Genomic DNA, 22,602 nt, shown 5'->3' with positions numbered 1-22,602 from the left:
GTCAGAAATTAATATTGTCATAATGATCAAGATACTGAAGAAATAGGTATTCTTATATATTATTGGTGGTAATAGAAAATGATACTCCCATAATGAGGCAATAGATATCCAAATTTTAAAAATGTATATTCCCTTTGTTTTAGTATTCCACTCCCAAAATTTTATGCAAAAGAGATAAATTAATATGCAACTATCTTAATGATTTCAATGCATCGTCATTTGTAAGACCGAAAAATTCATAGCTCCTTAATTTGAGTGTGTGCTCGATTAATTATGATAAATAAAACCATGAACCGTGTATAATTTTTATATGGTTTGAGTAGAGCTCCATAAATAACATGAAAAAATAATGGGTTGCAAATTAAAATATGCAATCTTATGCTATCAGTATATGTACATGAACATATGTGTCAGTGTGTGTGTACATATTTTAAAATTGATTAATATGTTTAATAATGATGGAACTGACTGCATCAGACAGATCCTCCTACATATATCAACTATAACTTGAACCATGTATTTTTAAAAAAATTAAGGCAGAGGAGAGTGGATAAGATTTACTCTTGATGGAAGAGAACCACACTCTGTGAGCTTTACATACTTTTCCCCCAAAGGCTCTCTTTAATTTGCACAGCATGATCAAACTCTAGCAGAAAAGCATAGTTTCATTGGCTGGAGTGTCAGAAAACTGTCTGTGGCTACCATAATGGTTGGAAATTTAGGAAGGGAATACCAAAAATTAGTGAGTTACATGTAGTAGAAGCTCACCACGTGTGTACATTCAAAATCTAGTCAAAGCCCCAGCTGTTCCTTAATCAACATTTGAGGACAAGCTCGAAGGAACATGGACTTAAAAACAGTGGCAGGGCACTATTCAAAATAGCAAAGATGTAGAATAAACCTAAATGCCCATTGACAATAGACTAAAGAAAATGTGGTACATGGCCAGGTGCAGTGGCTCGCGCCTGTAATCCCAAACATGTCAACTAACTCCTGAGCTCAAGTGATGCACCTGCCAAGTGTTTATTCCCAGCACTTGCCAAGTCAGGTGCATCACTTCAGTCCAGGAGTAAGAGACCATCCTGGACAACATGGAGAAAACCATCTCTGCAAAGAATACAAAAATTAACAGGGTGTGGTTGTATGCTCCCGTAGTCCCAGGTGCCCAGGATGCTCAGGCAGGAGGATTGCTTGAGCCCAGGAGGTTGGGGCTGCAGTGAGCTGTGGTTGTGCCACTGCACTCAAGCATGGGCAACAGAGTGTGACCTTGTCATACAAATAAATAAATAAATAAATAAATAAATAAATAAATAAAATAAATAAAAAGAAAGAAGAGAGAAAAGAAAAAGCAAAGAAAGATTGGGAGGCCAAGGCAGGCGGATCACTTGAGGTCAGGAGTTCAAGAGCAGCCTGACCAACATGGCGAAACTACATCTCTACTAAAAATACAAAAATTAGCTGGGTGTGGTCTTGGGTGCCTGTAATCCCAGATAAAATAGTCCCAGTAAGATGTTAATCCTCTGATGCCTGAGCCATGTATGAGTTGAGGGTTGCATTCAGAAGCACAGCAAAATTTAAACCTTCGTCTGGCTGTAAATTTTGACCAGACTTTCTAGGATCTGCTTTGCACTTTCTTACCTCAGCGGTAAGCCAGGGGTGTGGGGTAGGTTAATATCACAGTGTTTCTATTACTCTCTCAATTTCCAAATCTCTGCATTAAATTTCTAGGTGCTCTGTCACCTTATCTTAACGATTTCATCACTTCTGAAGGTAAAGCTGTGGGTTTTGCCACCCGTCATGACCAGAATAAAAGTTCCACCAAGTAAGAAGATCACAGACTCACTCATCTTATACAACGCAGTGTAATTTTCCATAAGTTGATAAACTTAATTCTCATTATTTGCAGATACTATATTTGTAAATTTGCCTACTGGCTAAGATGTATTTGTAATTGCAATAGCTATACTCATGGGTTTTGGTGCTTATTCGCAGACATGCACGGAAAGGTGAAAAATTTGAGTGGCACATCTTCCCAGATGAGAGAGCAAAAGGCAATGTTCTCCCTTCTTGTTTAGTTCTCATACAATAAAACAGGGTTGTTTTTACAGTCTATTTAGAGCCACATTTTTCATGTTTTTAATTTTTGTTGATGATTTTGCTGTTTAAATTGGCCCTGAAGTGTACTACTGAAATGCTGTCTGGATTCCTTAGAACAAGAAGGCTGTGCTGTGCCTTATAGAGAAAACACGCATGTCAGACAAGCTCATTCAGGCATGAGTAATAGTGCCATCAGCCATACGTTCGATATTAATGAATCAATGACATAGGTATAATAAGGCATCTTTAAAGAGAAACACACATAAAAGAAAATTATCTATTGACCAGTTGATGAAAATATTGTAACCATAGGCTAGGAGGAATCTAACCATGAATTTCCCCCAAGAGCAATGATTCAGAGTTCACTAATTCAGTGTTCTCAGCAATGTTATAGAGCAGAACTACCATGAATAACAAATATTAACAGTACTTCTCAAGTTGTTGTCCATCTTCGAATATTTTTCAGTGTTCTAAAATTGTTGTTTATGATAGTACCGCTAGTTATACTATTCTCCTTTTGTTCTATGGTAGATTTCCCTGAACTTCTCATGTTGTCATTTCTGGAAGTAGAGTATGCTGCTTATCTTATATTATTTTTTCAACATTAATATATTTTTGCATTTTACTGTTTATCTCTTATAGATTCATTTTGTTCTATTATTAACTATGAAAAATTATATTAAAAGAATGATTTGAGAGACTCTGTGTTCTCAGTATTATGGCATTCATATACAAGTTCTTTTTTCTTGTTCCTGCTACTAAAAAAAAAAAAAAAATCCTAATATCTTTGGAACGATTTCATGACAAAATATAAACTTTTCTACAAATTTAAAAATATAACGTACCTAAAGAAACTAAGTAGAACATATATTTAGAGTGTCACAAACATAAACAAAGTAAATCATTTTGTGATCTATGGAAAAAACTAATAGATTATTTTCAGTACTTCTGAGGCCACCTGAATTCTCTTCTCTCAGGAACTTAATCCTTCCCCAAGAATTAACCACTCTCTTGAGTTATGATAATCATTAATCATTACTTTAATTTTTTATTTTAGATTTATGTATACATTTTGAAGCAATACTACTTTTACTTTTGCTTTGTTTTAAAATGTGTAAGAATGAACTCCTGCCATATATACTTCTGTTCTATATGGTTTCTTTTGTCCAATATATTATTTATAAGACTCATCCAAATTTTTGTGTACAGCTTTAGCTTACTCATTTTTATTGCCGTATGATATTTCATTGTATGAATATGCCATTTATTTATTAATTCCATTCTACTGTAAATGACCATTTGGATTGTCTCTATTGCCTGCCTGTCCCAAACTATGGTGTTATGAAAGTCCTGTGACTTTTAGTGCATGCACTTGTCATTTTATGTACAGTCTATGCATCGTGTTACTGTTTCCGAGTCAGAGGGTATACAAATTGTATAACTTAACAGATAATGTCAAAATTGTTTGAAAAAAACATGGTGGTTCCTGATTCTCCAGGTCCTTGTTACCAATGGTTATTTTTTTCAGTAGTTGTATTTTTTTGAGATTTTAATTTACTTTTTCCTGATTACTAATTTGACTAAACATCTTTTCATATAATTACTAAACTTTTCTTTTTAGAAAAATTCATTTGTACATTTTGGAAACTCACTTTGGGTTCCAAAAAATTGTTTTTTTTTTTTTTTTTTTAACTGCACAAAAATATTCTTTTTATATTTTGGACACTACTGGTTTTATTAGCTTTTTAAATGTTCAGTATTTTCTCACATGTCACAAATGGTATTTGTATTTTCTTTATGGTATCTTTTGATATATAGAATCTATGTATTTTATTATATATATTATTTATTATTTTGATAAATATAACACTTAACATTTTTGTATCTGCATTCACTAGTCTTTTAATCTATTCTCATAGCTTTTTTGCTTAATAACATGCATCGAAGTAGGTTCTTGCAAATGTTTAACTCTATTATATTCTACGTAATATATGCTCTCCACAGTTTTAGCTGTTCTTTACTTGGAATTGATATTTTAATGTAGCAGGAAGAAAGGTTATGATTTCATTCTATGTCATATTGATATCTCATTGCTCAACCATCATTTATTGAAAAGATCACTTATTCTGTATTGATCATTCATTCCATGTTGGGCATACATTGTTCCATACAATATACCAGTGTATTTGCTAATTCTTTGCTCTACTTATACAGGTTATTTAATACACTTGAACTGATACAATACCATCTTAATTATTGGTTTAATATTGTCTTGTTAATTTCAGAATAGATTTTTTACCTGGTCATTTTATTTATGGGTGTCTTAATTGTTATTTTCTCTTAATTGGCTCAATAGTAAAATAAGAAATAATAATATTTTCTATATTTTAAGTAGAATTTTATTTAATCCATTAGCAGTCTTAGGAAATTTTTCCCTTTTACAATGTTGCATCTTCCAGTCTATGAACATGGTGTGTCTCCCCATTTATTCAAGTCTTCTTTTTTCTCTTTAAGTTGCTATATTTTTCTCTGAAAAATCTTTATCTACAATGAAGTTTACTCCTATGCCCTCCATGCTCCATATCAGATTAGTGCACATTTTTTAATGTATCTTCATGTTTTGATCTATATCTTTTCAGTTCCTACTCTGAATTAAAAGAATTTTTTATAGATATTTGTTTTTCACAATAAATATGTAGGGTACTCAAGAACAAGGAATGAATTTCATCCATTTTTAACCTAACATAGTTTTTCACATTAGATTCTCAGGAAACCTATGTTTATTAAAATGTGACAGTAAGCATATAGAAATGGTTAAAGTAATTACAGTAAAACTGTTCAACATAGTGTTCTTTAAGCTGAAATTGGATCCCTTCCTTACACCTTATACAAAAATTAATGCAAGATGGATTAAAGATTTAAATGTTACACCTAAAACAATAAAAACCCTAGAAGAAAACCAAGGCAATACCATTCAGGACATAGGCATTGGCAAGGACTTTGTGACTAAAACAACAAAAGCAATGGCAACAAAAGTCAAAATTGACAAATGAGATCTAATTAAACTAAAGAGATTCTGCACAGCAAAAGAAACTATCATCAAAGTGAACAGGCACCCTACAGAATGGGAGAAATATTTTACAATCTACCCATCTGATAAAGGGCTAATATCCAGAATCTACAAAGAACTTAAACAAATTTACAAGAAAAAAAACAAACAACCCCATCAAAAAGTGCATGAAGGATATGAACAGACACTTTTCAAAATAAGACATGTATGCAGCCAACAGACACATGAAAAAATGCTCATCACTGGCCATCAGAGAAATGCAGATCAAAACCACAATGAGATACCATCTCACACCAGTTAGAATGTCAATCATTAAAAAGTCAGGAAACAACAGGTGCTGGAGAGGATGTGGAGAAATAGGAACACTTTTACACAGTTGGTGGGAGTGTAAATTATTTCAACCATTGTGGAAGACAGTGTGGCGATTACTCAAAGATCTAGAACTAGAAATACCATTGACCCAGCCATCCCATTACTGGGTATATACCCAAAGGATTATAAATCATGCTGCTATAAAGACACATGCACACGTAATATATAAACAACAGATTCTATAGCTCACAGTTCTGGAGACTGAGAGTCCAAGATAAAGGCACCAGCAGATTTGATATCCGGTGAGGGCCTGTTCTTCATAGATGCTGCCTTCTGTGTGTTTTCACATAGTAGGAAAAGGCTAAGGAGCTTGATTAAGATTCACTGATGAGGGCACTTATCCAATTCATGAGGGTCATGCCCTCTTGACTTAATCACAGTTTAAAGGCCCTGCCTCTTAATACTACCACATTGGGTATTAGGTTCCAACATTTAATTTTGGCGGGGAGGACATTAACATTTATACCATAGCAAGGACTCTGTTTGAAAATGTTTTCAGTAACTTTTCATTTCACTCCTAGTCAAAGTCAAAGTCTTATAATAGTCTGTAAGGCTATAGATGATCTGGTCCAACCTTATCTCTCCAAATGCATCTACTGCTTTTGGCATCATTTAATACTTTTCATCTACACCAATTTCTCAGATATTCCTTAAAAAGTACAGACATGCTCATGTTTCCTGTCTTTGTGATTGCTCTTCCTTGTAAATTGGACCCATCCCAGTATTCAAATAGATGTATTCCTTGTCTCTGTTAATGAATTTGTTAAGTCTTTTGCTCAAATGCCATATTTTCAGTGAGGCATTTCATGACGAATTTATGTAAAATGACACTGCTCCATTCCCCTCCAAATTATCTGTAGTCTTTATGTCTATTTACTGTTTATTTTTTCTTTATTACCATCAAACACATGGCATATCTTACCATACAACATGTGCACAATCATATAATTACATACTTTTACTATAATTTACTCATTTATATTAATTATCTTTCTTCTCCCATTCTAGAATTCAACCTCCAATAATAAAGATTTTTCTGCTTTGTTCTTCTGTGTCCCTTGTGCTGAGAAAACGCATCTAGTATATGGTAAGAATTCAAAAATTATGTTGAATGATTTCAAGAAAATTGTGTACATAAGTGAAATTTGAAAAATATTTTAAATAGTTTAATATAAAAGCTATAGATCAGATGATTTTTCCTAACTAGCATATTTGATGTATGATATTTTTTAACTTCATACCTATTATCTGAGCTATTGCATGTAAATATTAGATATCACATTAAATTTGGATTATAAATAAATTAATAGAAAGTATTGGCCAAGCATCGTGGTTTACGCCTGTAATCCTAGCACTTTGGAAGGCAGAGGTGAGTGGATCACCTGAGGTCAGAAGTTCGAGACTAGCCTGGCCAATATGCCGAAACCCCGTCTCTACTAAAAATACAAAGAAATTATCTGTGTGTGTGGCGGTGGGTGCCTGTAATCCCAGCTACTCCAAAGGCTGAGGCAGTATAATTGCTTAAACCCGAGAGGTGGAGGTTGAGGTGAGCCGAGATCATGCCATTGCACTCCAGACTGGGCAACAAGAGCAAAACTCTATCTCAAAAAAAAAAAAAAAAAAAAAAGTATTGATTAATAAAAGAAATTATTAATGAATAATGTCTTCTCTACTTATATTTTAACTGATTTTTAACAGATTCATTAAACCATACTCTTCAAGGAAGTAACAAATAACTTAAGCACTTAGAACTTACCAGACATAAGTGTTATGTTTTATTCTCGATTTGTTATTTGGAAGTCATTTTTATAATGCTGCATATGCTTGAAGAGGGATTTCTCTTTAATTGTCATGATATTTCAGATGCACAGTGAGAAGCCCATTAACTATGCCCTTGTTTGAGGAGAAAGCAGGGAAATAGATAGAATGATAGAATCTTTTTTGGAAGTACACAGTTGGTATTGAGACCAGATTTTCTTAGATCATTAATAAATATGCTCTAACTGTGAAGTGTTTAATTATTTTAAAATAAATTCTAACAAAAAATAATTCCAAAGGCTCCTCTTAAAATATCTGATCAAGCATTACTAGCAGTATAAGACAAAGAAGACAACATATAAAACTATAACAAAAAAATCCAGAACATTAATTACTATTTTAAAAATATTTAGTTAACTATTACTGCAACACCAAAACTACTAATATAATGAATTAAAATCACAATTTATAATTACTCCAAATTCTGTTGCTTAGATGGGTGGTTCTTCTGCTGGTTGCATCTGGATTTACTCATGTGACTACCATTAGCTAGTGGGTCAGCTGCCCTAGGAGATCAATGATGGCCTCACTCATGTCTGGAAGCTTCTGGCTAGTTGTCAACGGAGGCACCTTGGCTTCCCTCCACAGAGTCTTTATTTTCTAGATAGCTAGACCAGACTTTTCTATAAGATGGCAGAAGTGTTTCAAGGGGGTGAATGTAGAAAGTTGCAAAACTTCATGTGGCCTGTGCTCCAGAACTCACACAAAGTCACTTTCACTACCATTTATTGGTCAAAGCAGGTGATGAAGGCTGCTGAGATGTAAGGATTTGGGGAATCAGCTCCATTTTTAACAAGAGGAGTAGACCAGAATCTATGATCATATTTAATTTACCACGATCCCATGAGACTATTTCATCAAATTTTGCAATAGGCTCCAAGTAACAGAGGTATCATTTAAGAGTTTATAATAGCATTTGGATTCATAGATAGAAGGTTACTGGTAAGATTTAATGAAAGATCAAAAATTAGTCAATATAAGAGTTAAATGTGATGTCCAATTGCACAGTTCATTTTTCTATAGCCACTTGGTGCTGTGATTTATTTTTATTGAAAATGAATTAAAAGGTAAATAAAATGGTTTGTCAAATCAAAGTGGATGTAAAATCAAAGTTATGTACACAATGAATAAATTATAGGTGTGATTGCGCTTCACAGTGCTATTTAATGAGCATAATACGGAAGTATAGTGCATAACAGTTGACCATATAGATTTTCTAGTCCTAAAAGGAGATAATATATAAACATATTAAATGACTCAAACTTCCGTTTTGGAGGCACTATTCCTGGGCATGCGGCTAACAGTGCGGTAACCACGGCACTAGTTACGATCATGAGTACCATTTTCAGATTACAGACAAAATATGAAGTGTAATGTCAAATCACCAAATTCAAGCAGGATTAGATAAGAAGCTGAGGTTCAGAGAAAATGTGTGAGAACCCAGGGTCCGTGATTTGTAGGTTCATCACAGACAGATGGAAATCAAACCAGATAAAAGTTCTTTAGGGCAAAGTGCAGGTGCTTTTATTGGCTTCTATTGCAATGTGACTACTAGTTTATGCCAAGATCAAAGTTGCTGACATTATATAGAGACAAAAGTGCCAACACCAAAAACGCATGTAAGGGCTAAGTGAGTATTAAAGGCAGCCTGACATAACATCCTAAATCAATGATCCTCAAACTTTAGTGTCCGTGTACCTCAAGGGCTTGCTGAAACACTGATTGGTGGGTCCCACTCTCAGAATTTCTTTTGATTGAGTGGATCTGGGGTAGGACCTCAGAATTTGCATTTCTAACAAGTTCTCGATGGTACTATTGCCACTAGTACAAGAAACATACTTTACGAAACACTATCCTAGAAAAAAAAAAAAAAAAAAAAAAAAAAAAAAAAAAAAAAAAATACCGCATCAGTCTTCAAATATTATATCCCAAACTTTAGGTTGCCAGCATTTGGAACATCAGAAGCTTCTGCAGGATCTGACATCACTAATGCTTCTAGAAAGTTTATGTTTAAACTATCACTAATGTCTATTCTATTTTACACCACTATCCTTCAATTCCATGCACACGTAGCTGCATTTGTTTGGCAAAGTCTAGTTCATATGTTAATGTTAGCTGCAAGACAACTTCAACTTACAATTTCAGAAATTTCTCAAACATAGAAGTGTTTCTGATTCCGAACAGCCAATAAAAATGTCAAATGTGTACAGGAAATGGGATCTCAGTTGGCAAGAGGGAATCTTAGCCTATTCTGGATCTGTATATCTCCGGCCTCAATTTCAAGGAGTCCAGATACAGCTGAGTTGCTTTTATGTTGTATAGACAAAAGAAGGGTTCTGAAAAGTAGTAGCAGCCTGAACCCTAAACAGGTAGTTATTACCCTAATACATGCCAAGTTAAAGACAACTATTATAAATATCTAGGAGCCAAAATATCTAATTCTGTTCCCATTTTGGTATTTATTTCTATTTCCCATTACCAAACCAATAGAAGCTTTTAACTTAAGTGCTCCAATCTTCTATTTTACTGCCCCGAGGGCTCCTTTTCAAAGACAGGGAGAGTCGTCTCTGTAAGAACTGATGTGATAATAATATTCTAGGTAAATTTTAAGAGAAGATAATACTCAGATGACAAAATTCGGGGTTCCAAGATTCCATGGTCATTTTCAATTCTGTAGGATCTGGGATTTATCTTATAGACTGAATGGTAAATTTAGTATAGAAGGTTACAAGAAGACTCTATTTTAATAGTGCTATGTGAGGGTTAAGGGTATGAGTTAGAATGATAAGGTGAAATGGGCAGAAATTTGGAAAAGGAATATCACATCATTTGAAGAAAAATGATGGGTCTCTGTGACTGAGTAATTATAGGTATTGAAATATTTGCTTTAAGGATAACTAGAAATACAGGATACCCCATTATTAAAAGACAGACAGATTGGGGCCGGGCGCAGTGGCTCACGCCTGTAATCTCAGCACTTTGGGAAGCGGAGGCAGGCGGATCACGAGGTCAGTAGATGGCTGGCTGACACGGTGAAACTCCGTCTCTACTAAAAATACAAAAAAATTAGCCAGGCATGGTGGCTGGTGCCTGTAGTCCCAGCTACTTGGGAGGCTGAGGCAGGAGAATGGCATGAACCCTGGAGGCGGAGCTTGCAGTGAGCCAAGATTGCGCCACTGCACTCCAGCCTGGGCGACAGAGCTAGACTTCGTCTAAAAAAAAAAAAAAAAAAAAAAAAAAAAAAAATACAGACAAATTGGTAGAGGACCTGACTTGAAGAAAAAATAAAACCATTTTGGATATACTGCATTTGTGGTCACAGAAAAATATATTTATTTTGAGATACAATACTGAAGCATAGGAAACAGGTAGGTATTAGATACAAACTCAATGACTTCCTCCAAGCAGACAATGTTCAAAGTGCTTGATAATAATGTGATAAAAAAGTAAAATAAGACCGAGTGCGGTGGCTCACGCCTGTAATCCCAGAACTTTAGGAGGTCGAAGCAGGCAGATCACCTAAGGTCGGGAGTTTGAAACCAGTCTGACCAATATGGAGAAACCCCATCTCTACTAAAAAATACTAAATTAACCAGGTGTGGTGGTGCATGCCAGTAATCCCAGCTACTCAGGATACTGAGGCAGGAGAATGGCTTGAACCTGGGAGGCATAGGTTGTGGTGAACTGAGATTGCGGTATTGCTCCTCAGCCTGAGCAACAAGAGTGAAACTCCGTCTCAAAAAAAAAGTAAAATATTCTGAAATTTTTATGAAGAAAAATCGTAACTGAAATTAGAATCTTTAGAAAAAAATATTTATCCTTTTAAAAAAACTTCCAAGTATTAAAGTTTTGGGTGTAGTGGAGAGCTAAAAGCCTAGTGTTACTAACTACCTGATGTCTAAATGGTAGGAAAAAATTAATAAATATCATTGGAATTGTTGCCTACTGTGTGTTCCACATAACTTAGACATGAATACATTATTGAGAGTAAGAGTATTAATACTTAGGGAAACAATTCGCCCTCTGAATCATTATCATGTTGTAGTTTGTTGTAAAAACAGCACCTAGAACAGCATTTAATATGTAATAAATCTTAATAAATATGTTTATATAATATATGTATGGGCTTTGAATTGTGAAACAACAATGCTACAATACTGAATAGATGCAAAAAATAAACTCAGATTTTACATTTGTGAAAGTAGTTGAAATGGAATGCTCACTAATCTTCAAATGGTCCTTATCTCAGTATAGATGTAGACTATTCATATAAAATGTTGGATCATAATTTAGAATGAACTTGAATTGGTCTTTGATTTTAGAAAACACATTTATCCTCAAAACACAGGTGTACTTAACAGATAGACTAATGAATGGAATGTACCTCCTTATTCTCATCCCGTGACTACCAACACTCAGCCACCGACACTCATGATTTTGATCTAAACTTTGCAGTTTCTTAGAATTGCTCTGAGTCTATAAATTTGAACATTTTTTCTTAATGGCACAACGCTATATTATTTCAGCTCCCACTTACCTTATCTTACTAAACTTTTTTTATATTACTTTTTTAATAGATTGGCAAGCCCTCTTTATATCCCCCAAAATAAATATCTTTTTTGATTTACTGTTTTTCTTATATAACTTAGGCCCTGAGAAAAGTCCCTTCAATCAGTCTCCAAATGAAATTTCTCATAATTCGCTCTTTCACTTTGTTCTTCGTGTTTTCGTTTCTAAAATATTTTTATAGCACTCATATCCATGAATTGCAATAGTTGGTTTGTGTGTTTCTCACTTATCTTATACCACGATATCATTGAGGACAGGAGGACATTTAGTACTATTTGTCTAAAGCCTCACATGTCACTGTATTTGAAGGAATAAATTTGGAAAACTATAATTAAATATGAAAAATTAAATATCTATGATAAGTTACTATAAGAAAAAGAGCAATGTACACTTATTTGGAAGGAAGAAACATTGGGCACACAGAAATGTACTGAGTAAAATCATATATACTTGGAGAAGATAGACCACTCAAAATAACCTCTGCCAAAATTATCAGAATTTAAAAACATATATATTAAATGCTTGCAAAAACTTTTCTGATATTCAGATACTGTATAGAGGATTATTGTTAATATCTGTTCTATTACCTGGTCAGTATTTAGCCCCTTGCTTTTGTATCAATTTTGAGCATGTCTTTATTGCATCAATAATGCAGTAGATAGCATCATTTATTGATACTTTTGCCTCTCCTTGGGGGACTAAAAAGCATAACAAAATGTTTTTCAGTCTTAACTTTAAAAGTGGTTAGAATTTACAAGCTACTAGAGGTTGTAACACAAGATAGTAACTCATAATAAGTTTAAATGTTCAGAGAAAATACGTATTTAGAATGTATAAGATAAAAGTCAACAAAGCTAATTAATGTATCTCAAATATAAAATACATATATTACATATAATATATAAAATATAACGTAGGCCAAAATAAATATTTCAATATTTGTTTACAAATAACTTATTCAAAATAAAATACTGCTAAATTTAAAACCAAATTTAATATTAAAATCAGTGAATTTACTAATTTCATGTCATATATACAATTACTAGATTTGACAATTACATATAGCAATTTAATTTTGTATAAAAATATAATCTTTCCAAAAAATGGGCTTTATATTTTTGACGCCAAATTGAGAGAATTTGTGTGTGCATGTGAGTGTGTGTGCACGTATTTTCGTTTGTTGGAGAAATTATTCAGGACCCTAGTGTAACTGGAGGAGAGTTGAATAGTGATCAACTAATTTCAAGTATTTCCTCAAGTTTCTTCTTCCTCAAATAACCCCAAATTTTGGTGGCTATGTTAGTCTGCTTTATCCTGCTGTCAATAACTATCTTAGACTGGGTAATTTACGAAGAAAAGAGGTTTAATTGACTCACAATTCCCACAAGCTTAACAGGAAGCATAACTGGGAGGCCCCAGAAAAATTTCAATAATGGTGGAAAGTGAAGGGGAAGCAAGCAACTTCTTCACATGCCAGAGCAGGAGAGAGAGAGAGAGAAGGGGGAAGTGCCACACAGTTTTAACCCATCAGATCTCATGAGAACTGACCCATTATCACTAGAACAGCAATGGGGAAATCTATCCCCATGATTCAGTCACCTCCCACCAGGCACCTCCTCTAATTCAACTTGAGATTTGGGCAGGGACACAAATACAAAGCATATCAGTGGCTAATTTAGAAACAAAAATTTCCTTTTAATGACGGACTATTAAACAGTTTTATTGATAAGCACCTAAAACTTGTATTTCTTTCAATCATCTTCTTTAGTTTAGATTATCAGTTTCATTAATGCTCTGCTTATATCCTGTTTGTCCAGAAAGGCTTATGTTAGGAATAAGATATCCTTGCCTGACAGTTTTCCCCCTTATCTTTCTTGTTTTTTCTCTTTGATTTATTTTTTCCCTTTCTCCTCTCCCTTTCCTTCCTCCTCTTTCTCATTTTTTTTTTATTTTTATTTTTGGCAATTAACAAAAGAGCATAGAAAATTATAGACTCTATAAAAATCTATAGAAATAGTACAATTTCCTCTAATAATAGTGGAGAAAACTGTATTAAAGTATATGTAACACTATGAAAGTATTATAATATAAACTTTAATATATTTATCCTACTTAGATGAACATACTTTTCAATTAATGCACCAATAATTCAAGACTATATCCACAGAGAAGATAATTCACAATGAAATAACTTATTTTTGTTATTAAATGGCAAAAGGAATTTTAATAGTATTTGAATATAGAAGCCTATGCATTTGTATTTTTAAGAATCATAATATTTTTCTACTTAACTACTCTTTCTCCAATTGCTTATAAATTATTCTTTATTCTTGAGTAATATTTTTCATTTTAAATGTATAATTAAAATTCTTATAATGGACAGAAATTCATTACAAATTTCTTAACAGTTTATTATTTTCGCATCTATGTTCATGCATAATACGTATTTTTATAAAATAATGTTATATTTGGTTAGTATTGGAGATAATATTTGATGTGGCTGTTAGTTATTTTCAAATAATTTTGCTGGAATTTATTTTAAACATTGGCAAATTTACAACTCAATGTTAAAATAAACTCTCCAAAATAAAATTAATTTTTAAATCTTCAGATACTTAGAAGTATGTTCCATGGTGGGAGTTGCCTTGTTCAGTAAAATAAGTCAGGAATTTGAAAAGTACAGGGAGAGGGGACAATGCATACCATGCACACAATGTTGGCTGATGCTCTTAGTTTGCACTGACACCCTACAACAAATGAAAAGCAGAGTTGTTCACCAAAAATTGAAAACCATGCATGAAAGTCAGAATCCTCTTTGGTTGCTTACAAAGACAACCTTTTCTGCAGCTGTGGTAGAGCAGAAAAATGTAAAGATTAAACTCAGAATTTAATATTTAGAGTCCCTGAGCTTCAGAAACCATTGATCTACAGCTGATAAAAATGTGTAATGCTAAATATATGGCCCTGGGTCAAAAAGCCAGGCACTCTAACACATGGAATGGGAATATCTGGATGCATAATGCATACCACTCAAGACTCTTCACACTCTTTTATATCCCAAAGAATTTACAGAGTTGGTCCACCATTCCCTAATACGAATTATAACTATTCTTGAGTAAAAAGGCAATGAAGGCCGGGCGCGGTGGCTCAAGCCTGTAATCCCAGCACTTTGGGAGGCCGAGACGGGTGGATCACGAGGTCAGGAGATCGAGACCATCCTGGCTAACACGGTGAAACCCCGTCTCTACTTAAAAAAAAAAAAAAAAAAAAAAAGTACAAAAAACTAGCCGGGCAAGGTGGCGGGCGCCTGTATCGGGAGGCTGAGGCAGGAGAATGGCGTGAACCCGGGAGGCGGAGCTTGCAGTGAGCTGAGATCCGGCCACTGAACTCCAGCCTGGGCGAGAGAGCGAGACTCCGTCTCAAAAAAAAAAAAAAAAAAAAAAGGCAATGAAGAGGCCTCTCTCCCACCACATAATATGATCTGCCCCCTGAAGAGTTTTCCCAACTTCTTGGCTGATGCTAATTTTAGTTTAATCTATCAAGGCATATGCAGGAAACTGTCAATGCTCAAAAGGGGCTACAAAAGTTTGTCAGCATACTTTATCAAGAAATATGAAAGTGTCAGTATGACCGAGTTAAGAGAGTAATTGATCAAGATGCCTGACATACAAGACTATTCAAGACTAAAAAGTAGAGTTTATTGATTTGGAGATATTATTGGTAAACGTTATATCATACTATAGTATCTTGGTAAGAAACCCAGGAAAGGGTGCTGACTAGCTGTTTCAATGATTTCTATAAACTTAGAAAAAATGAAAGTCCAGTTGAGTGATGTTAAAATATTTAATTGTTATGGTAGGTGGTGGTGGCAGAAGGGATTAAAATGCCCAGGGAACTGGGCATGGTACAGTGGAAAACAAAATAGCCATATTATTCAACAAGGTCATTAAGCTCACTAACTGATGCTGGTCACAGAGACATCAGTTTCACTAAGAAGTTCAGTGGTAGGTGACTCTTTTTTTTATAGCTAGAACTAATGGAAGGAAGAATATATCATAAGTTGGTTTTCAGTATGAAGGGCTTCAAAGAACTAGAGATAAAATGATCATGCTAAAATCCCAGAAATCAAGCAGTCATAGTTATCATAAAACCAGCAAGGTCAGAGTGACAATCAAGGGAGGTGAACCCTCATAGTATTATGCAAATGATACTGGAATACGGCAACCCTAAGGGCAAAATAAATGGATAGCCAATAGGGGCACTGCCTAATATAAAAAAACAAAAGATACCAATACAGATGATAGGGCCTGAAACTGGTTACCTCAATAAAAACATACAGCCCCGATTACATGTACAATGATGACTTCAAACCATTGCTGAAATAAATTAAAGAATACATAAGTAAACATATCCATGTTCATAGGTTAAAAAACAATATTGTTAAGATGTCAATATTACCCAAAGTGATCTACAAATTCAGTGAAATCCCTGTAAAAATACCAATGACTTTTTTTAGTTTTTAAAATTCATATAGAATCTCAAGGGTTCCAGAATAGTCAGAACAAACTTGAAACAGAACAAAATGAGGGGATTCAAACTTCCTGATTTCAGAACATATTACAAATCTACAGTAATCAAAGCAGTTTAGTGCTCTCATAAAAACAGACAGAGACAAATGAAATGGAATAAAACGCCCAGAAACAAATTTTTACATGTATGGTTAAATAATTTTTCACAAGGATACCCACACCATTCAATAGGGGTAAGGACAGACTTTTCAACAAATAGTGCTAGAAAACTTGATTTCCACATGCAAATAAATGAAATTGGACTCTTATCTGAGCCATATGCAAAAATTAACTCAAAATAAATTAAACATGTAAAACTTACGTGTAAAACTTAAATGTATACAACTCTTAGAAGAAAACAGGGCAAAATCTTCATAATATTAATTTTATTTTTTTAACTTTTACTTTGGATTCAGAGGGTATATATGTAAGTTTCTTACATGGATATATTGCTTTATACTGAGGTTTAGGGTACAAATGATCCTGAAATTTGGGTGTTGAGCATAGTACCCAACAGGTCGTTTTTTAGTCCATACCCACCTCCTTCCCTCCCTCCTGTGGTAGTCTCCAGTGTCCATTGTTCCCATATTTATGTCTATGTATACTCAATGTTTAGCTCCCCTTATAAAGTGAGAACATGAAGTATTTGGTGTTCTGCTTCTGTGTTAATTCACTTAGAATAATGGCCTCCAGTTGCATCCATGTTACTGCAAAAGACATGGCATTGTTCTCTTTTACAGCTGCATAGTATTCCTTGGTGTTTGATATGGTTTGGCTCTGTGTGCACCCCCACCCCAAATCTCTTCTGGTGGCTCCTATAATCCCCACGTGTCGTGGGGACACAGAGGGAGATAATTGTATGTGGGGGTGGGTCTTTTCTGTGCTGTTTTCATGATAGTGAATAAGTCTCAAGACATCTGATGGCTTTAAAAATTGGAGTTTGCCTGCACAAGCTCTTTTTCGGCCTGCCATCACCTGTGTAAGATGTGACTTGCTCCTTCTTGCCTTCTACCATGATTGTGAGGCTTCCCCAGCCACGTGGAAATGTGAGTCCTCCATTAAACCTCTTTCCTTTGTAAATTGCCCAGTCTTGAGTATGTCTTTATAAACAGCATATTGCTTGTGGCTCAGCTGTCATGACCCAGGAGTCTCAGAAGCCCTCCAAAGCAATTACCTGCTCAATTTTGGCTGGAGGTGAGTTTTCCTCTCTGTCTGGTCCTGCCACTGCTGGCTCCAACTGCATTCCTGATTGCCACAGAGGAACAGGCTTTGAAATTTGACATCTGCATTAAGATAGATGAATGTCCTTTGTTGGCCCAGACAACAGGATCTGTTCCTCTCAATTTGCGAAATTTTTAAAGGAATTTCCATTTGCAGGTTGAACAAACCCAACTGATTGAGAGACGAGAGCACCCTGACAGTTTCACTGTGAACACCCTTGGGAGCTTGTTTGTAATTGTGTGTTGTGTGTGTGTCTGGACAAATGAGTTTCTTTTGTGGGTACCAGACAGCAGAATTGGTTCCTCTAAATTTGATAAATTCCAAAGAAAATTTTGTTCGTGGGTTGATCAAGCCCAACCAATGGAGAGAAGACTTACCCAGATTGTTTCAGTTTGCACACTCTTGGAGCTTGTTTGTTTCTGCAGCACTTGGATTGTGCCTTGTTGATTGTGTGTTTGATATAGCCATGGGAAATCAGAATTTGGTAATTAATATTCTTTTACAATACTGTTTGGTCCCAATATTCTTTGGAGTCTGAAGTTCGCTGTTGAATGGAAAAGCAAGATGGAATTCAGTATATTCAGGCTTTTATGTTGCTGCTTTAAGCAGGTTTGGGCCTGCTAAGTAGGTTCTAGGTAATTTTCTTCTGTGGTGCTGTTTGGCCCAGTGCTCTCTGGAGTCTGGAAAGATTTGGATTTTAAAAATCAAACTGCTATGGAAACTCCTTTACCCAAAATTTTGGTCCATAGCCTTCATCAGGCCTATCAGGGCTAAGTCCAGCCATGTGAACAAGTTTGTAGACTGTTGAGTTTTTATTGCTATCTCATGACTGGGTTCTGAGGTAAAAGCTATTGGATCTTCTTTTGCATGTGTGTATACATGCCTACATGTGTTTATGTGTATGTACATTTATTCTTATATGTTGTATCTAACAAATTGGCTCATAAATAAAAGTGCATTCATAAATGAAGTTAAAAAGTCCAAGCAACTTTCAAATTCACATGACTTAAGTAAAACTTTAATAAACAAGTTGGTTTTAAAACTATTGGTAAAATAAAAATGGAAATGCCTTCAGAGTTGTCAGCAACTCTGAGTTTTATATTTCATCTGGGTTCTATATTTGTCTCTGCTAGATATTTTGAAGTATCAGGGTTGGGCACAGAAGGTTATAAAACCATGAAGGCAGCCAAAACAAAATAATCTTTGTGGGAATTTTTTGAAAAGTAAGACTAATTTAATGTTACTGGTTTAATGAAAACAGCTGAATCTTCTGAGTTCTTGGTGAAAATGCCCATGTTGTTAACTTTAAGGTTCTTATTTGGGTGAACATCTGATATTTTCAGGTTATAAAATGAATAACAAGGAAATAATGCATAAATAATACTTATTAATTGTGAAAATGAATGACATTTAAATGGATAAGTGCACAGGTGAATTTTTGTATAAATTAAAATCTTAAAATTGTTTTTGATGCTCATTGGATGCCTGTGTAATTTCCAATTAAGGAAGGGTTATGATATGAGAAAATATGTTTCTAAAAATTGTGGAGTTTTTCTCATCTATAAAATGCTAATATCTGCTATTTCAGGATTTCTTGCTTCCTAGAGCTTCACACAATATTAAGGTAGTTACTAAGGATAAGAAACATAGTTAATATATAATTCTGTATATAACGTGCCAAAGTAGATGTGTTCCTAGGGAGTAAAAGAATACTTTTTTTCTAATTAAGAAGCTATCTACATGTTAATTCAAATTTTAACCTTGAGAGATTATTTATGAAACAAGGTAGAAAGCAACCAGTAAGTAGGCGAGAGATTTGTGAAGACAGTTATGGGCATGAAGTTGTATTTTTGGTAAAGAAGGTTGTAAAGAAAAGATAATTTTTATATGAGAATGGATCTTGTATAGTGAGTTTTTGTCTAAAAGTAAAATGACTGGGTATTTAAAAAAAAAAGAAAACTTAGGATGAAACACAAGGTTCAACATGTCATATACGGTCTATGTAAGTCACATGTAGTTTTTTCTTGTTTCTGTGTGTCTATCTTCTTGCATATGCAAAGAAAATAGAAAGTTAAAAAAGTTTAGTTAATAAAATATTCTTCAAAACCTGATAGAAAACTGGAGAAGTATTGCTAATTAACATTGCGAATCGTTAAAGCTCTTACACTTGGTGAAAGCAAAATAAGAAATATTGTAAAGAAATACATGGGCAGTTAGGCAATTTTTAAATATAGCTAAATATGAAACCAGATTTAGCACAGAGCTGAATTTTACATATGTTCTTTCATTGCCTCACACTATATTTGCAGTTCTACATAGGTAGTACTAGCACTAAAGTACATATTGGTCATGTACCTAAAGTGAATTTTTTAATTGTACAAAATTTATAGTGGTATTGGTGGATTTAATAACATTAACTTATGTGCCAGGATCAAAATGTCCATAGTGTATTTCTGTTAGGCTCTGGATAACACTGTACCCTGTCAAGTAAACTGAGAAAAAAAAAAAAAAAATTGTTGCTGGTTACAGAGGCTCACTCCTGTAATCCCAGCACTTTGGGAGGCTGAGGTGGACGGATCACAAGGTTGGGAGTTCAAGATCAGTCTGGCCAGTATGGTGAAACACCATCTCTAGTAAACATAAAAAAAATTAGCCAGGCATGGTGGTGGGTGCCTGTAGTCCCAGCTACTCGGGAGGGTGAGACAGGAGAATGGCTTGAACCTGGGAGACGGAGGTTTCAGTAAGCCGAAATTGCACCACTGCCCTCCAGCCTGGGCAGCAGAGCAAGACTCCATCTCAAAAAATAAATAAAAATAAAAGTAAAAATAAATTGTTTTTGCTTTCAATTTGTATTTATTTGTTGTTTGTTTTCCTCTGGGTTTTAATTATTTTTCCATATGTATAAAACTATTGATTTTTTTTTAGATTTTAATGGAAGGCTTTTATTTGAGTCTATGAATAGTAGCTTTTGTTTCTTATGCAGATCCAACAATTCATTATTTGATCTATTTATCTAAAATTTCTAACTTTGTCAAGTATCCAAAAATGGATAGAGGACACCAGCCATTTAAAATTCAATTGGTTTTGATTACCTCTGATGATCTTGAGAGGTATAAGAAAAAAAATTACACAAAAGACATATTTTTATAAGTTAGGAACAGAAATAGTACATTGTTTATTATTTGAAAAAGTGAGAATAAAAATGTTTAAATAGTGTTTATTTTCAAGATAATTCAACTTAATCAATCATTTGAGTTAGTGTCAGATTTTTTCCATCAGATAATAAAGACAAACTGTGATATATCTACGATGTTTTAAAGTTCAGGAAAGATTGGCCTCATCCTTAAGGAAATTACATTGATTGGGATTGCTCTCAAACTACTTTCGCTGTGTTTACAATGATTAACATTAAATGACATTGACTTGGATTAAGTAGTAATATATTTTTAAATGAAATACTTTCTACTGATTTTTAATGCCAGCTATTTGTTAATAATGGGTCTTCATATGTGTACCTGAAAACAAAATATGTGCAGGTGCTTCACTGGTTTGAAGATTTTGGTGGTGAAAGTTACCTGATCAGTTGTCAGTATGGTATTTAGAAACCAACTTGGAAATGTGTCATGATGCTCTGTTAAATAGCTGAAGAGAAATTATTGTGTGTTTGCTTTCACTTTGTCCTTGTTTTGCTGTATAGTATTTAAGTGAAGGAGACTGTTTAACCTCATACCATATTTCCAAAACTGATACTTGCATTCATCATTTTTTAAAATAATGTAGAGAAAGTATAGTTGTCTAACTTTGATATGTTTGGCAAAGGCCCTATCACATTTGTGATGCTTTTGGTCACAGTTCTGTCACCAGAATACAGCAATTAGACATATACGGCGAGTAACCTAACTACTTTAATTCAGTGATTTGAATGAAAGGAGTGCTGCAGTTCCTCCTAAATGCCAAATCACAGTATAACATGTTAGAGAGAATGATAGCACTTTCGGTAGTATAAACATCCTACTAACAAATCCTTGTGCTGTTATTTATAGGGCTTTGACTCTTGGGTCTGAAAAAGGCACAGACCCCTGCGAAATTTTGAACATAGATTAGTCATCAGCCTTGGGAGAAGCAACAATTACGATGATATGCTTTTTTGTGAGACAAAGGACCAGAAATTAAAATTATTAAAGTCTCCTAGGCCCAGGAACTATCGCATAAGAGGTGGGAACGTGAGATTATAAGGGATGATTTTGAGGGATAAGATTAGTTTAGAGTTTTCTATTAATTAAACATTAAAATCTAAAGCGCACTGATGCAAGACCAGCATCTCGGCCCATGTGTTGGAATAACAGGGTTTTCTTAGAGCATTGATCTGCTCTTTAATAGAAAATTGCAAAAGATTTTAAAAGGTTTATCAAAATCTAAAATTGTATTTGTGTATAAGGTTTTATTAAAATTAGCTTTAACATTAATAATACAGCATACAAGGGAAAATTTGGTTTTCTCTTTTGAATAAAATTTTTATGTAAGGAATAATAAGATATTTTTGTTTATCTTTTGAGTCAACTGCAGGGAAAAAAAAAAAAAAAGGGTGGGGGGAGACAGATTTAGTTGACCTCAAGCTGTCTTAAGTATTAGGTCTTATTGTTTGGGAAATTGAGTGTCTTCTCTATCAAAAGGTAAACGTTTTTGTGCTATCATTTTGGCTAAACAAATGACTATTTTACAATAGCCATGATCCTATTTTGTGACATAGCAAATGTCTTAAACATTTGATATTTTACAGACTTTCCAACAGCAAAATTTCAGAGTCTAAATTCAGCCTTTTTGATCTCATAACTCTTTGGATATTAGGTTCCCTCAAGTCCAAGAAAGACATATTAGGCTTACTAG

This window comes from Piliocolobus tephrosceles, chromosome 3 (assembly GCF_002776525.5).
Source record: "Piliocolobus tephrosceles isolate RC106 chromosome 3, ASM277652v3, whole genome shotgun sequence".
Classification (NCBI taxonomy): Eukaryota; Metazoa; Chordata; class Mammalia; order Primates; family Cercopithecidae; genus Piliocolobus; species Piliocolobus tephrosceles.
Note: the sequence above shows the minus strand (reverse complement) of the source record.